Genomic DNA, 15,649 nt, shown 5'->3' with positions numbered 1-15,649 from the left:
TGTTAATTTCGAGTAAATAGTTGATCGACAGCAATTTCAGATAATTAGCTTCCACCGACAGAAACATCCAATGCGCCAATGAAGAATCTGCATGGGACGACACTTAAGAGAGCTGCACCGCGCACAAGTAGGAGGAAATCCGACGACACGACCGACCAAGGCTAATCAAGGAAGGTCCGACTTAACCCACAAATTCCGGGCGGAAATGCTGACCAGATATACTGTACGTCACATATATCACCCTCTACGGACTCTCGGCTAAGCTGAGCAATAACAGTATCATCTTAGAAGCGAGGGGATCTTGCACTCTGTCTTCTTCCCGACACTGCCTAGCAGCGGCCGTCTGTCCTTGTTGCACGAAGGCGCACAGTAGTACGTCAGCGGCCGGAAAGGAATTCGCAGGCACAGACTCTGGCGTCGTCAGGGGTCAGTGCTGCGGCCCCGTCGTTGGAGGACCCGGCGGCCGTTCCGTCGGTGTAGCCCGGCAGTGGCTGTGGACGCCTGTGGGAGTCTCACTGCCCTCTTCGAGTGAAGCTGTGCTTCGGCCCGGCCCCAGAAATCTGCACGCCCCTGTTGTCAGTCGCCAAGATGGCATGTAGACACAAGAACCAACAGCGACACAAAGGACAGCCTGAGAAGTGGTTCCAGCATACAGGCGGTAAAGCCGTCGGCACACGGACCGTGCTGTCGAACGGCAACGTTGAGCGTGCCAAGTTCAACGTGCTACTGAACGCTCAGAAATGATGCGACTTGTGCATACGGTACGTGGGCCCCAACGTGGTAAACGCGATCGCAACGCACTCCAGCGGCAGCTGCGGGATGTTTCTAGTTCGTAAATCACACTGTTTACTACACGGGCACGGGTAAAATTCCCACGTTAGCTCTATTAAAACGCACATTTCCTCCATCGTCCACGAAAAGAAAAGTACCATGTCCAAACAATAAGGACACAGGCATATAAAAGTTCCATTACAAACAGTGCGATACAAATTTGCAATCTCCACATAAAAAAGCACTCCGTCTTCAGGCCACAAGTGGCCCATCGGGACCATCCGACCGCCGTTTCATCCTCAGTTGAGGATGCGGATAGAAGGGGCGTGTGGTCAGCACACCGCTCTCCCGGTCGTTATGATGGTTTTCTATGACCGGAGCCACTACTATTCGGTCGAGTAGCTCCTCAATTGGCATCACGAGGCTGAGTGCACCCCGAAAAGTGGCAACAGCTCATGGCAGCTGGATGGTCACCCATCCAAGTACCGGCCACGCCCGACAGCGCTTAACTTCGGTGATCTCACGGGAACCGGTGTATCAACTGCGGCAAGGCCGTTGCCAATCTCCACATAAGATAAACATTATTTCATCATTCCCACGTTTTTGTAAAACCCCAAGGTCAGTCTTACTTGATCACTGTTCCTACCCAGTGGCAGAATATTTGCAACATGTGAATTACGAAGCGTAAAAGAAAAAGGAGCAAAATATCTTTATACAAGTAGCGCAAGCTGTCCTGTAGATTAAGCCACTAGAACACACTCACCCCTCGAAAAAAGGTGAACTTATATTTACATAACATCAAATATTACAGTATATACTTACATTAAGCTAATAAGAAAGTATCGGAACCTAATGAAAACGCAAATGTCAGGGAAAATATTTTGAAAGTTCCGGGACGCGAAACAGCGCCGTAGGTTACAATCTTTGTATGTAACAGTGACGCTACTCACTCCGCTTTTTTTTATCTCATTTTGTTCGTTTTCGTTGTATCTGCTCAGTGCGGACGTCGCAAGACACCCGTTTCAGTTCGTCGTTGATCCATTAACTCAGTTCTTTTTATTACAGAGGGCAGCTAACCCTCTGACCGAACACGCTGAGTTACCGTGCCGGCTGAATATGATGTTTCTCATTATTGTATTGGAACGAATCGCACAGTTTACAACGGGTTTTCCAGTAACGGCATACATACATATAGTCTTGAAATGAATGCCACTATGGCGCCTCACAACTCTTTACTGAAGGGAGATGGCGTGTATGTGACGTAGGTGGCGTTGTGCCATCTCATTGGTTAACGCTCAGAATACCTGACATGAAAGACTCCCGAACGTGCTATTCCACGCTATTACGTCAGAAACTAGGCACACTCAACGCTCAACGTTCTGATGCACGGTCCGTGTGCCGACAGCCCAAGGCGGTGCTCGTACTGCTCAGGAGCGGCGGTCCAAGCGTCCTGCTGCCAGGTTGGACAGCACACAGTTGGGCAGATCAGTTCTTCATTCACTGAAGATCGGCCCGGCCCTCATCTTCAGTCAGTTCCCGTTGTGACTGGAAGGAGTGCAGCTCGAAGAGTTAAAGCCGCCTCTACATCAAGACGTCTGCAGACTTGTAGCACTGGACGCCAAGGTGGCGGCGGCTGCAGACACTTCATTGTGGTGCTGGGAATATACCCGATCGATATAACCATCAGATGTCTGGATGCAACATACTGGCTGAAGATAAACGAACACATCGTTGTAAATGTAATAGAAAGGAACGTAAATATTTTATAAAGTAAGCAAGCAAAAACAAACAGTGTAAATACACAGCAGCAACAGATCATGCATATTACGCAATTTTACAAAATTCATGGATCCACTAGTTAGAAAAGTTCTGTATTTATTCTACAAAGAATTTTTTACGAAATTAATAATAGATTAGTGGCGGCTTCTTATTTCTCCTACAGCTAAGCAGGAACAGCACATAACTTAATTACGTTACATTGAGACATGATATTGTTCCAAAGCCATGCAGAATTTGTTTACTAAATAATATAAATATGGCTGTTATGTAACCTAACGAACATGAACACACACAGCGCTCGTCAAATGGTTCAAATGGCTCTGAACGCTATGATACTTAACATCTGAGGTCAACAGTCCCGTAGAACTTAGAACTACTCAAACCTAACTAACCTAAGGACATCACACACATCCATGCCCGTGCAGGATTCGAACCTGCGACCGTAGCATTCGCGCGGTTCCGGACTGAAGTGCCTATAATCGCTCGGCCACCGCGGCCGGCCACAGCACTCTAACAAGCAACGTCGACACTGATTAGATCCGCATGGACTCCAAGTTCAGCACCAGGTCCACTCCCCCAGGTGGTGTCGGTGAAAGCATATCTATTCTTGCTCCTTCCTTCTTCATTTATTCTTTTCTTAAATTATACCATAAATGTTGGCCTCAACTGCGTGGCACAATTTTGCTGCGCCGTGGCGGCCATGAGTACTGGCCAAGATGTCTGTGTGGAGCAATACGGACTGCATAAAGTAATAAGATGGCATGTCCTAGTACTTATAATGCAGCTTCAAAAAGGAAAATACAGCAGTAGACACTTCGTTATATACCCCAGGGCACTCTGCAGCTAGTAGAGCTGGCCTTCCATCGGTATTCGTGATGCAGACGGAATGATCTTACTCAGAGTAGAATGAAGGCGGCGGTTTTATAGCTGTCGATGACGTTATTCTCACTCCATATAGGTGCCGAATGTGCTCCCATTTTCTGAGCCTGTCAACGGTCTTGGCTGGCTTAATGTTTAATTTCAGGGATTCAGATCGTCCCTTTGTGCAAAGTTTGCAGCCTCGAAAGAGTTCTTGCGTCATTCCTATGTGAAGGTGCTGCATCTGTCGCACTTGGAGTGGAGCGTTGTGTCTGGTCGGCACTGTTGTCTAAGTGCTGAATCAGGATTTCCTGGTGTCTTCGCTCGCAAACTATGAGGCCATACACTCCCTCTCTGTTTGTACTTCAGCACTCCCAGTGTTGACACTGGTTAAGCCACGGTTGCTTGCCTGGCGGACGTGTTCCACTTAGCGTCCTCTCAGCCGGTTCCAACAATTCTTTTTTCCTACATTTAATTACTATTCTGCTTTGCAACACTGTTCTCCCCGAGCCAGTTCATACCACAGTCTAACATTACAGTTGCGGCACTGCCTCTCTTTGGACTCCCATTCAGGACGACGACGGTTCACACCTGCGTCCGGCCATCCTGAAGAAGGTTTTCCGTGATTTCCCTCAATCGCTACAGGCAAAAGCCGGGATGGTTCCTTTGAAAGGGCACTGCAGGCTTTCTTCCCCACCCTTCCCTAATCCGATGGAACCGATGACCTCTGTTTGGTCCCCTATCCTAAATAAACCAATCAACCAACTGCGTCTCATTTGTATTATCCACAGAGACAGTAGCGCCACAAGCGGCCAGAAAGCAACACTTCTTAACACGATATCGGATGAGTGAGTTTACAACGGTTATATGGATTTGTAACACAGATTTTACAATATGGAGTGATCCAGTGCCACAAAAATTGACAATAACTAAAAATAATACCACTTTTGTCATTATTTAGCTTCCTAGGGACCCTGGCAGATACGTATCGGTACATTAGAAGACAGTTTATTTACGGTTTTTTGTAACGTACAGACATTTGTTGTTTTCCTGTAATAACAAAATAACGAATCACTAGAAGACCTGACTTTTTACAGAAATATGTCGTTTATCTATCCAACAAAGCAGAGTTTTGTTCCCCCTACTTTCAGCCAAATCAGACAATGTGGAACGTAAGAAATCTACACTACTGGCCATTAACATTGCTTCACCAAGAAGAAATGCAGATGATAAACGGGTATTCATTGGACAAATATATTATACTAGAAATGACATGTGATTACATTTTCACGCAATTTGGGTGCATAGATCCTGAGAAATCAGTACCCAGAACAACCACCTCTGGCCGTAATATCGGCCTTGATGCGCCTCGGCATTGAATCAAACAGAGCTTGGATGGCGTGTACAGGTACAGCTGCCCATGCAGCTTCAACACGATACCACAGTTCATCAAGAGTAGTGTCTGGCGTATTGTGACGAGCCAGTTGCTCGGCCACCATTGACCAAACGTTTTCAATTGGTGAGAGATCTGGGGAATGTGCTGGCCAGGGCAGCAGTCGAACATTTTCTGTATCCAGAAAGGCCCGTACAGGACCTGCAACAGGCGGTCGTGCATTATCCTGCTGAAATCTAGGGTATCGCAGGGATCGAACGAAGGGTCGTAACACATCTGAAATGTAACGTCGACTGGTCAAAGTATCGTCAGTGCGAACAAGAGGTGACCGAGACGTGTAACCAGTGGCACCCCAACCATCACGCCGGGTGATACGCAAGTATGGCGATGACGAATACACGCTTCCAATGTGCATTGATCGCGATGTCGCCAAACACGTATGCGACCATCATGATGCTGTAAACAGAACCTGGATTCATCCTAAAAAATGACGTTTTGCCATTCGTGCACCCAGGTTCGTCGTTGAGTACACCATCGCACGCGCTCCTGTCTGTGACCTAGCGTCAAGGGTAACCGCAGCCATGGTCTCCGAGCTGATAGTCCAAGCTGCTGCAAACGTCGTCGATTTGTCCGTGCAGATGGTTGTTGTCTTGAAAAGGCCCCCATGCGGATAACATGCCTGTCATCTCGACTGCTAGTGATACGAGGCCGTTGGGATCCAGCACGGCGTTCCGTATTACCCTCCTGAACCCACCGATTCCATATTCTGCTAACAGTCATTGGATCTCGACCAACGCGAGCTGCAATGTCGCGATACGATAAACCGCAATCGCGATGGGCTACAATCCGACCTTTATCAAAGTCGGAAACGTGATGGTACGCATTCCGCCTCCTTACACGAGGCATCACAAGTACGTTTCACCAGGCAACGCCGGTCAACTGCTGTTTGCGTATGAGAAATCGGTTGCAAACTTTCCTCATGTCAGCACGCTGTATGTGTCGCCACCGGCGCCAGCCTTGTGTGAATGCTCTGAAAAGCTAATCATTTGCATATCACAGCATCTTCTTCCTGTAGGTTAAATTTCGCGTCTGTAGCACGTCATCTTCGTGGTGTAGCAATTTTAATGGCCAGTGGTGTATATGCAATATAATACCTACATTATTTAACGTGTCAAATAAGCCACCACAAATGTAGCTTAAGGGAAAACTGCGCAGACGTGATGATAGCTTGTCAAAGGCAATAAAACTGTTTCCCAAGATAGAATAAACCAGTTCCACGACCGTTGTTATATCTGAGCCACTAACCGCAAGATTCTTCAACACATGCCCTTTTGAAATAAAAGTAATCACACTGCAAAAATATTCGTGCATTACAAAGTAGTAGTGTACGAATGGGTGAATCATTAGACTCCCTAAAAATTTTTAAGCGGCAAGGGAAGCACCTACGACGATAAGAATAGATAACAATTGAAATATGTGCTACTCATTAATGAAGCGTGTGTTGATATTCTCTTGCTTTCAGCGGAATAAGCTGCAAATAAACACATATTCGGATGCAGTTGATCATGAATAAGCTGTAGCTTATGTCAGTGAATCAGTTTTATTCGGCTGTTTTCAGAATACATGGAGCACAAAAATTGAGTAGAAAATAATTAAAAACAAACATTATCCATACGACGCTTGTTACTATCAGCTTTCTCTCCGCTTGGAGCGCTAGTGTCGCTCCAGTTGTCAAACGGTAACAACTTTTGCACCAGAGAGAGTGCCGTGACTACACGTATTAGACTGTGATTCGTACTATAGTGATGGACTGCATGCTTTTCTGTCTGCTTCATCTTTATTTCGTTATTTACTTTGTTTTCATGTTTGTATGAGGACTTCGATATTTTTCCAGTGAGTGTCCTTCTACAAATGGGCTCAAACATGTAAATCCGATTTACGTTTTGCAATACATGGAAAATGAAAACGCCTACAGTCTTCATAAACAACAACATCAATAGATGAAACATTCCTCAATAACACATTTTAACGGTGAAAAATCCACCTCTACCAAAGAGGAAAAATACAGTTTTCTTGAAATTATCTATATTACTATACAACTATACCGATAGCTTATTCAAGCAATGTGCTGCAGGTTGCTTATCTGATGGCTTCCCGGGAGAACAAAGATTTGGTTTTCAGTATTTCACGCAATTAACGATCGAATTAAAATAATTTAAACGCTGTCACAATCTACTCATTTAAAGGAATAAACTCACGCTAAAACTATAACACAATAAGTTGAAGTTAGAAACTGTGAATATCTCTTGAGCCAGCGTAACTCACAGAACACAGATTACCGAGACTATTTCATTCAGTAGTTGAGAATGAGAGCACTTTGCGACTGCACGCATAATTCCAAACCTTTCCTAATCTGTTTCTCGCTGATACCTCCTGAAAAATTATGAAAGTTGGAAAGTTTACCGCCTACTACATTTCCGCTGTTCACACAGCAAAATTTTAGCGTAAGCCATGATATTTTAATTTATTACTGACCTACCAATGACTCTGTTCGCAACAATTTTCAGGCTGTACCCACAGCTATCACTGATTGTACCTGTAAATTTATATTATTGTATGACCTACAAGGCAGGAGATAAAACGTCGTAAACACCGAGATGCGTGAAAAGACTTTTCTTAAAACGAAGCGCAAAGTACCCAGATTATGCTCATCCTGTGTTTGATAATCAGTGCCCATAGCGACTGCCAACAAACCTTACACACAATATCAAACCCTTTCTAAACTTTTTTCGCTTATAACCCAACAAAACAGTGAAAGGAAAACTGTTCATCGTTTATTAAATCCTCGTTGGTCATGTAGTAAATATTCAGCATCAAGGTTGACAGTTTAATTTATTATTTATTTACCACTAATTCTTTTCTATATCCACTTTGCTGCTGTTAACCACATACGCAGGGTGTAAATTTTAAGTTGACAAACCAGAATAACTCGAAAAATAAGCTTCACACGAAACAATGTGTAGAATCCAAAGTTGATAGTTTCGAGGGGGAAATCTGCTGGTGCTAAAATTAGCCCGACACCGCAGCCCCCTGGGGATGGGGCGGGAGGCAAATTTCAAATTTCAAATGGGAACCCCCATTTTTATTGCAGAATCAGATTCTACATAAAAAACTGCGTACGGTTTGTCTTAAACATTTGTTTTGATTCTTGGTAGTCGGCGCTGTAATTCAAGGAAATCCATGTTCTCATTTTTGCGTCGAAAATGGTTACGGATAAACTTCGTAAATTTTGATTCGCTAAAATTAAAACTCTCCCTCTCTCCCCATAGGGTGCGGTTTGAGAGAGAAGAATTAAGAGTTTTACAAATGCTGATCCGCATATTAATTTTTTCCGCAAATTCGGATAAGTTTTGTTTGGGTCAACATTTATAAAACTAATTCCTCTTTCTGAATCCCCACCCTATGGGGAGAGAGGGAGAGTTTTAGTTTTAGTGAATCAAAATTTACGAAGTAAATAAACATTTTTTATTTATCCGTAACCATTTCCCACGCAAAAATGAGAACATGGATTTGCTTGAATTACAGTGTCAACTACCAAGAATCGAAACAAATGTTTAAGACTAAATGTACGTAGTTTTTTTATGTAGAATCTGATTCTGCAATAAAAAATTGGGGTTCCCATTTGAAATTTTAAATTTGTCTCCCACCTCACCCCATGGGGCTGGTGTGGCGGGCTATTTTAAGCACCAGCAGTTCCCCCCTCGAAAATAGTCAAGTTTTCAAATTTTTTGTGTGAAGCTTATTTGTCGAGTTAGTCTTGTTTGTCAAATTAAAATTTACACCCTGTATATCACACAAGACAGATACAATATTATATCATTGTACAACATAGATTTACAAGGAAAACTAGTTCTTCAGAAAAAAAGTAAATAGGTATCCATATCGGTTGCATGAATGTGTACATAATTATTAAAAACAAAATAATTAGGGTTTTTCGGCTTCATCCATAAAAGTTGTACATGATTAATGTTGAATGTTTAGCACAATAAAACCACCGCTGATATGAGGAGCTCACATTCGCATTAGCCCAAGGTCTCTCTCTCTCTCTCCAGCATTCAGTCTGCACTTCGGTGGAAAATACATTTCTCAGCTGTGTGTGTGTGTGTGTGTGTGTGTGGATGCATGCACGGGCTGAATGGTGCCAATACACGTAATTCACGTGCAACTTAGTAAGTTTTGACCATGACGCCATTTTTACTCAATTCAGGTAAAGATTACATAATATTCATGGAAGTACTACGGTATTGGCAATATGTTTTTTAACATGGCGCCACTTTTACGCAGTTCACGTGAATCTTATGTAATTATTGTAAATGCTGATTACTGGTAAATAGTTTTCAATATGGTGCTCTTTTCACGCAAATCAAGTAAAACTTACATAATTTCTTTCTAGAAAAAATTTCAGTATTGCTAAATATCGTTGAAAATGGCGTCATTTTACGGAATTGAAATGAATGTTACATGTTTGTGTGTGTGTGTGTGTGTGTGTGTGTGTGTGTGTGGGTGTGGGTGTGTGAGTGAGCGTGTGAGTGTGAACGTGTGTGTGGGTGTGTGATGGCGCCAGTTTACATAGTTCAGAGCCAAATACCTATGAAGAAGACCCCAATTCAAGTGAAGCTTATGTATCTTTTACGACATAGAAATATTGTAGTATTGACAAATAATTTTCAACATGACACCATATGGTACCAAGTCAGAGGTAAATATCGTTGAAAAGTACACCATTTTTACGAAATTCAGTTGAGCTTAGTATAGCTTCGTTTTTCTTTTTTTTTTAAATGCTGAAATATTGGCACCATTTTTACGAAATGCAAGTAAACTTTTGATAATTTCGCAGCTACATTGTGATTGGCTGCTTCATTTTCACGGCCACTAAAATAATATGTTGTGATTGGTTGGTGCAGTGAGGGGGGGAGTGGAAAGGGGGAGGTGGAAGGGTGGTATTTTGAGAGGGGAGGCGTTACAAAGCACAATCGGGCTAGTTGGATTCTAAAACTTGCCGCCATCTTGGATTTCCAAATTTCCCGCCACTGGTGTCTTGCATTTTTAAATTTCCTGTCATCAACTTTTTTTGAAGTTTGTTTTTAAGTTTCCCACCTTACGTTATCTTCAATTTTCGGATTTCCTGTCACTGCCAGCTTAGGTTTTTGGCCAGCCGTTGTGGACGAGCGGTTCTAGGAGCTTCAGTTCGGAACAGCTATGCTATGTTGGCAGGTTCGAATCCTGCCTCGGGCATGGATGTGTGAGATGTTCTTAGGTTAGTTACGTTCAAATGGCTCTAAGCACTATGACACTTAACATCTGAGGTCGCCAGTCCCCTATACTTAGAACTAAGTAAACCTAACTAACCTAAGGACATCACACAAATCCATGCCCGAGGCAGGATTCGAACCTGCGACCGTAGCAGCCGCGTGGTTCCGGACTCAAGCGCCTAGAACCGCTCGGCTACCACGGTCTGCTGGTTATTAGGTTTAAGAAGTTCTAAATCTAGCTTAGAGCCATTTGAACCATTTGAATTATTTAGATTTTTTGGCGACTGCTGCGCTGACAAGAGGCGGAAACTTAAATGTAAGACTCATAGGTGTCCTACTAACTACTTGAAGCTAAGGAAAATGGCCGGAAACAACTGATTTGTGGGATACTGGGAAATTAGAGTTAGTGTACAAAACACACTCCGGATAATCCTTTGTACAGTCCATAAAGGAATACTACCGAAGCTTGTATCAAGTCACAATAGAAGGAGACATCAAGCGTATACTAAGACAGGTGGTGTGATTGGTCACTGGCTTGTCTGACAGGCGAGTGTGTGTAAAAGAAATGTTGAAAAGTAGCTGACTCTTGAAGACTGACACTGTACGTCCCTCGCGAACCCTCTCCCGAAAAGTTAGGGATGGTCTATTAGGCCACAGATTACGAATACTCTAAGTACCTATCTCGTGAAGACTGCACAGATAAGTTTTGGCAAATAGCAGCTCACACTGAATGTATGACAAGCAGTCATGCTTCAAATGCTGCATCTGTTTATGCAGCGATGGCGCAATAAAAAATACCCTCCGTCTTACACGTCACAGAGGCTCGCAGAGTATAGGTGTATACGTATAAATGCCAGCTTCCTTAAAGCAAGACCCAATTGATTTTGTTTCCCATCATTGTTCAATCCGCACCAGAGTAACCTTAGCATCGAGGAGGCGATCCAGTGTAGTATTTCTTCTTTCGAATTCGAACGATATACTACAAAAGATACTGAACACCCCCGGAACAAAACACTTTTAAGTCAAACAAAGCGCGATAATACTAGTTAACCACAAAAAGTGCAAATTGATATAAAATATTAGTAGCCCAAGATGTTTACTTGTATTATTTTGTAAAATGTTCAACACAACTAAACAAATTTGTCGATAATCACGACACGTAAGGGAATGAGTATTTCCGCATATAGTCAGTAACTTCCTGATACACTTGAATATAGAAACAATTATATTTCTAGCGGTACTATGCACTAATGACCAAACGAATGGTCGGCCTTTGTGGCCGAGCGGTTCTAGAGGCTTCGGTCCGGAACCGCGCTGCTGCTACGGTCGCAGGTTCAAATCCTGGGCCGGCCGAAGTGGCCGTGCGGTTCTAGGCGCTACAGTCTGGAAACGAGCGACCGCTACGGTCGCAGGTTCGAATCCTGCCTCGGGCATGGATGTGTGTGGTGTCCTTAGGTTAGTTAGGATTAATTAGTTCTAAGTTCTAGGCGACTGGTGACCTTAGAAGTTAAGTCGCATAGTGCTCAGAGCCATTTTCAAATCCTGCGTCGGATATGGATGTGTGTGATGTCCTTAGGTTAGTTAGGTTCAAGTAGTTCTAAATCCAGGAGACTGATGACCTCAGATGTTAAGTCCCATATTGCTTACAGCCATTTGAACCATTTTTTGAACTAAACGAGTGTCGTTTAAACGGCGAGTGTAGCGAAATGATGGCTATAGTTTCCTCAACAAATGAAACTCCAATTTCAATCTTGAGCAGATGTATAATTTAGTTAGTTTCAATTAATAACAAGTTTCGGCCTACAGCCATCATCAGATACACCAACCAGTCTCTTACCATTTACCACTCGGCTTCTGCTCGTTCGATCCGCTACAAGCAAATACGTGAACGGATACTACTGATTGGAAAGCGAGTAAACTACCCACATAAACGACGCACATACTCATTAGAACACTGTGTTTACTCAGATCCGCATCATATGCTTGTGTCTGTGCGAGATTCATAGTACTCGCAATTAAAGTCCACAACATGGGAAACGAGGAAATAATTCTCTGATATCACCGGATACTATTTACAATGCTTCGAGAGCTGTCAGTAACTATGACTAGATTACAGGTCTAACAACTTCGCCTCGCTCATTCTGAAGTGTGATCGATACGGTGTCTCAGCAGTGACGTTCGTCACCAAAATTAGTACAGTCCTTACGACTTCGGATTTATGGTCGGACAACTTCGTATATGTTAGTGGGTGAGTGAGTGATATATTGCAACTGCAATGCCCTCTTCTTTCTATTAACCTGGATATTTATATATCACTGAATCATAGTGATACTTTCAGTTAGAAAGAGATTTTGCCTGATACGTCCAATAATTTCTCCAAGTTGCTTCGGCTACAACATAACGCAACCGATGAAACATTTAGTTCGGTGTGTCACGAGTAGCGCGATTCAGTTTCAACGACTGTTCTGTCGCTGAATCAGCCTGGTGATCAGCTGTTTGCAGCACATAAACTACGCCTGCCCTATGTAGTAATTAACGAGGCGTGGCTGCCTACAGCAAGTGAACGTGCGTCTGAATAAAACGATGCAATGAAGACTTACATGATGACCATTATTGAACTACGTGAAATAAACTCCTCATTACTTCTGAACGGTTTGCGTTTGGACATTCAAACTGCACGGGTGGCCGTGGGGCGTGATGGAAATTAGTAAACGCATGCGTGATTTGGTTTAGTGACGAAGCCGACTTTCATTTGGATGGGTTTCTCCGAATCCGCATTTCGCGATCGAGAAGCCTCTTCACTCTGAACGGGTGACCGTGTGGTGTGCAGTGTCCAGTCACGGAATAATCGGTGCGATATTCCTTGTTGGCACTATGACTACCGAACGGTGCGTGAAGGTTTTGGAAGATGATTTCATCCCAATTATCCAGAGTGACCCCGATTTCGACAAGATGTGGTTCATGCAAGACGGAGCTCGATACAGTCGAAGCAGGAGAGTGATATCCTGGAGGAGCATTTTGGGGACCGCATTCTGTCTCTGGGGTACACAGAGGCCACTGGCATGGGCCTCGATTGGCCGCCATATTCTCCGGGTCTGAACACATGCGAATCCTTTTTGTTGGGCTACAGTAAATACTAGGTGTACAGCAATAACACCAAAACCACTGCTGAGCTGATAACAGCCATTCAGAAGATCATCGACAGCATGCTGAGCTGATAACAGCCATTCAGAAGGTCATCGACAGCATCGATGTTCTGACACTTAGCGGTTCATGCAGAATTTCGCTATTCTTCTGCGCCACATCATTACCAATCACGGCAGGCATATCGAACATGTCGTATCTGCGCTGACGCCTACATGTTGAATAAAGTGTGGGCGGGTATAGTTTGTAACTAATATACGTTTTTTTTCAGATAGTTCAGTAATTGTCACCTTGTATGCAAAGGCAACGTAAATTAAGGGGAGCCGGAGGTGGTCAAATCCAAAAAGTCACGATTTTTTTTTTTTTTTTTTGCTACCGAAAATTAATTGGAACATTCCTCTTTAATGTAAACTTTGAATTATTGTTCTACTCGCCCTAGAAGTGGAGTTATTACCATTTTCCCCCACGCCTGCAGAGGAAATGGGCGGCCGCTGAATGCATCTAACACCCTCTCGTGACTTCCTGGCGAACTGCTTGGGATTTTCTCGGCCTGTTACGCATACAGCGCCTTATGTTACGCATACAGCGAGTGTGCAAGGATTGGCTACATTGTTTTCTGTGACAAATATTACCCGTATTTCCTTACAGCTTACTCCTATTTTCCTCAGAATTTCGAACATTTTGCTCCATTTAATATTGTCGTACACTTTTGTTCTGGTTATGATGCCACGTTTTAATAACCGTGTATATAAGATGAGGAAGAACGTAGGGAAAAGAAAATTAACACTAATACCAAGTTGCGATACTACAATGAATAAGAGCGCGGAACATCGTCTCATTGCTGTTTCGAATTAGTTCAGTGTTGCGCCTGTTGTTGGTAGTATTATCCCCTATACTTCTTGTGTAAAGCGGGTAATATGCAGTATGTACAAGAATCAGGAGGGAACAATAAAACCAATTTTTCATGACTTAGCACAGACAGAATTGTTACACAAATGTCTACATGGAAAGACGCAGAATCCTAATGAGAGCGTAAACAATTTGATTTGGAAAGTGATTCTTAAAGGGTGTTTGTAAGCATAAAAACACTGCACTTTGGCATTTATGATGAAATAGCAACCTACAACCAAGGGAACAGTGTGAAGTGTGAAGTTCTGAAGGCATTAGGATTTACAGCTGGGGTGAACACTGTACGAGCACTAAGAAATATTGACAGAGAAAGGATAAGAGGAGCAGAAAGAACAGAAAGGCATATGAAGTATGATGTAACAACAGGCCAGAAAAGAAGACAGAAGAGGAAGCTTTTGGAGGATGAAGAAGAAGAGCCTGATAATCCATCCTATAGTGAAGGAATGTATTGAGAAACTTTGATAGCCATTTCCCGTAAATTAGAATTTTTCGAATATTAGGAACATTTTCTCAAACTCCACTCAAGCTAGAGAGATGAAACTTTTATACAGCACTCCTAGTGGTCAAACGTACATTGTAACACAGCCATTTGGCAATATGTTCAGCAGTTTCATTTCAGTTTAATTATAAAGCAATTATTTGTAAAAAAAATTGGGCCATTAATAAAAAAATAATTGGAAGGAAACTAGAAAAGATACTCCAAAATCCCTCTGTAAATGATGTAGTAGGGACGGAAAGCACAGAGTCTTAGGGGAATCAGAGAGAGTATGCTTGCGCGTACAATAGATCTACAGACCTGATTTTCTCGGAAGTATATTTGTTAAACAATTATGTCGAGATTGTTTTTTACTTCTGAAATCACAACGTCATGAACCTCGGAGCAAGGGAAAGGACAGATCCAGTGGGACCGAGGTGCACAGTGTCATGGTCATCAGTACTATCGTACGTTGACGTTTTATCATCGCAACGCAGGCGTGATTGATTGAACTGGCAACCGCTGTAGTGTAATAACGGCACACCACCAGTTGTTTCAGAGTCGAGTGTACTGACACGTAACCCGAGCTGCTGTCTCTAATCGGTGGCAGTTAAGTGTTTCTTCAGGGCGCTAATACAGGGTTATTACAAATGATTGAAGCGATTTCACAGCTCTACAATAACTTTATTATTTGAGATATTTTCACAATGCTTTGCACACACATACATAAACACAAAAAGTTTTTTTAGGCATTCACAAATGTTCGATATGTGCCCCTTTAGTGATTCGGCAGACATCAAGCCGATAATCATGTTCCTCCCACACTCGGCGCAGCATGTCCCCATCAATGACTTCGAAAGCATCGTTGATGCGAGCTCGCAGCTCTGGCACATTTCTTGGTAGAGGAGGTTTAAACACTGAATCTTTCACGTAACCCCACAGAAAGAAATCGCATGGGGTTAAGTCGGGACAGCGTGGAGGCCATGACATGAATTGCTGATCATGATC

General features: G+C 43.1%; 1 pseudogene; it reads right to left on the bottom strand.

Moving 5' to 3' along the window:
• Positions 1–1,214: 1,214 nt before the first annotated feature.
• On the bottom strand, positions 1,215–1,331 carry LOC124556404 (annotated as a pseudogene).
• Between the last annotated feature and the right edge of the window lie 14,318 nt (positions 1,332–15,649).

The sequence above is a fragment of the Schistocerca americana genome, chromosome 1 (genome assembly GCF_021461395.2).
Source record: "Schistocerca americana isolate TAMUIC-IGC-003095 chromosome 1, iqSchAmer2.1, whole genome shotgun sequence".
In the NCBI taxonomy this organism is placed as follows: domain Eukaryota; kingdom Metazoa; phylum Arthropoda; class Insecta; order Orthoptera; family Acrididae; genus Schistocerca; species Schistocerca americana.
This window is presented reverse-complemented; position numbering and strand designations above follow the sequence as displayed.